Source organism: Aulonocara stuartgranti (genome assembly GCF_965226115.1).
Source record: "Aulonocara stuartgranti genome assembly, chromosome: 18".
In the NCBI taxonomy this organism is placed as follows: Eukaryota; Metazoa; Chordata; class Actinopteri; order Cichliformes; family Cichlidae; genus Aulonocara; species Aulonocara stuartgranti.
Genome location: NC_138954.1, coordinates 13,504,403 through 13,507,500, shown reverse-complemented (window position 1 = coordinate 13,507,500; position 3,098 = coordinate 13,504,403).

Genomic DNA, 3,098 nt, shown 5'->3' with positions numbered 1-3,098 from the left:
TCCAGCCACTGGTAGGATTTCTGGATATCAGCCACCTCCTCTATCTGCCGGTGGTACATACCGTGCAGGGGCCTGTCCTTCCATGCTGGTTCCTCGTCTCCCTCCTCTTTCTTGGGTTTCTGCTGCCTGAGGTATTCACTGAGCACTCGGTCAGTTGGGGCCATCTTCCCAATGTATTCTTGGATGTTCGTTGTCTCATCCTGGACTGTGGTGCTGACACTCACCAGTCCCCGGCCCCCTTCCTTCCGCTTAGCGTACAGCCTCAGGGTGCTGGACTTGGGGTGAAACCCTCCATGCATGGTCAGGAGCTTTCTTGTCTTTATGTCAGTGGCTTCTATCTCCTCCTTTGGCCAGCCTATTACCCCAGCAGGGTACCTGATCACGGGCAGGGCGTACGTGTTGATGGCCCGGATCTTGTTCTTACCATTCAGCTGACTCCTCAGGACTTGCCTGACCCTCTGCAGGTACTTGGTGGTTGCAGCTTTTCTAGCGGCCTCTTCATGGTTCCCATTCGCCTGCGGGATCCCCAAGTACTTGTAACTGTCCTCTATGTCTGCAATGTTGCCTTCTGGTAGTTCAATCCCCTCAGTTCTGACTACCTTCCCTCTCTTTGTTACCATCCGACTACACTTCTCCAGTCCGAACGACATTCCAATGTCATTGCTGTATAGCCTGGTAGTGTGGATCAGTGAATCGATGTCTCGTTCACTCTTGGCATACAGCTTGATGTCATCCATGTACAGGAGGTGGCTGACAACTGCTCCGTTCCGTAGTCGGTATCCGTAGCCAGTCTTGTTAATGATCTCACTGAGGGGGTTCAGGCCTATGCAGAACAGCAGTGGGGACAGAGCATCTCCTTGGTAGATCCCGCACTTGATGGTGACTTGTGCTATGGGCTTGGAGTTGGCCTCTAGTGTTGTACGCCACATCCCCATTGAGTTCCTGATGAAGGCTCTTAGGGTCCCATTGATCTTGTACAATTCTAGGCATTCCAGTATCCAGCTGTGGGGCATTGAGTCATAGGCCTTCTTGTAATCAATCCAGGCAGTGCACAGGTTGGTCAGTCTGGTCTTGCAGTCTCGGCTGATTGTTCTGTCTACCAGTAGCTGGTGTTTTGCGCCTCTGGTATTCTTGCCAATTCCTTTCTGTGTCCCGCTCATGTATTGACCCATGTGCCTGTTCATCTTAGCCGATATGATGCCTGACAGGAGCTTCCATGTAGTACTGAGGCAGGTTATTGGTCGGTAGTTGGAGGGGACCAGTCCCTTCTTGGGGTCCTTGGGGATCAGGACCGTCCGGCCTTCAGTTAGCCATTCCGGGTGTATCTCGTTAACTAGCAGCTGGTTCATTTGTGCTGCCAGACGCTCGTGGAGTGCAGTTAGCTTCTTCAGCCAGTAGGCGTGAACCATGTCGGGCCCTGGTGCTGTCCAACTCTTCATACTGGAGACCCTTTCTTGGATATCTGCCACTGTGATGGTTACTGGACCCTGTTCAGGGAGGTCGCTGTGGTCTGCCCTCAGATCCTCTAGCCACTGAGCATTGCCGTTATGGGTTGCATCCTTCTCCCATATGCTCTTCCAGTATTGCTCCGTCTCCAGCCTTGGTGGTGCTGTTCTCTTATTGTTCCCTTGCCACTGAGAGTACACCTTTGCTGGTTCTGTGGAGAACAGCTGGTTTATTCTCCTGCCTTCTATCTCTCTGGTGTACCTCCTCAAGCGGCTGGCCAAGGCTGTGAGTCTTTGCTTGGCAGTTTCCAAGGCCTCAGGTATGGAAACTGCCAAGCAAGCAAGTATATATATATATATATATATATATATATATATATATATATATATATATATATATACTGGCTGATCAGACCATTGTGACACATGAGGGGTAACAAACAAAATCATAAATCACAAATGATGCAGTACAATCTAGTTTGTTAATAAACTAAACACTAAAGAAGAAAATCAAAAACCCCATTAAACCCTAAACTCAAATATTTAATTAAATACAAATACTTTGTTTTTAAAGTAAAGAAAACACACATTCCCCCCTTCAGCAGGAAGTGGTGGTGTGGTCCAATTATCTTCCTTTGTATTTAATGGTTTCAAACCCTGGCTACCATCTTTTGTCCAGCAACTCCCAGGGATGATGGCAGGTAAGAAATAAAGACAAAGGTTAGTCAGAAAGCAAAGAAATGAAGTAGTATGAATACATAAGTAAACTAAATGTGTGCGCTTACAAATAGAACAAATGTATCCAAACCAATCAATAAAGTTATTGGCAACTAAAATGTATTACTATGTTCAAATGAAGAATGAAAATACAAAAGTTACCGACTTTAGAGTGTGGCCACAGGTTTGGCCATCACAAGGGGAAACTCGATAAACCACGAAATATAACTGCAAAGTAGGTCTGACAGAATGTAACTAGACAAACTGAAAAGAAACTAGAATACAGATGAATAACAAAATATCATGAAACTCACAAACACTGGGTCACATGACCCAGGACCATGACAAATATTGAGTGTTCCAGGTCAAGTTTAGGTCCCATTTTTACTGAAATTAAACTAACCAGTTTACATTACTCCTTTTTCACACAATAGACACACCACTACTATACTGTGGTGGGGTTGTGGTTGGTTCTATCATATGAAATCATGGTAGCGAAGATGAAGAAATTGCAAGTGAAATAAAACAGCTTAACTTAGTAGGTAGTTAAGCTATTTTATTTCAGATGTTTTCTAGTTGGCTATCTTTGAAGTCCAATTGTTTGAAGTAATCTTCATGTTATACTAGGCTGGTATTGGAAACCTTAGTCTGTATACTCCTTGAACCAAATATTAAGTATAAAAAGTGAAACTACATTTAAATGTGTTCTTTCTCAGGAGTGATTTGAATAATATGTCAGATATGAGGAACTATGTTTGCTTCCTGTTACTGTGAATAATTCCACAATATTCCTTGGAAGTTGTTTCTGTGAACATTGTGTTATGGTTGATATTTATGTTTCTTAAGTCTTTCAAAAACCAAATATTGTAATGGTTTGCGGGGGCAGACTGTGTGTGGGTGTGTGGATCCCAGGAGCAGACTCAGGCGAGGAGACCA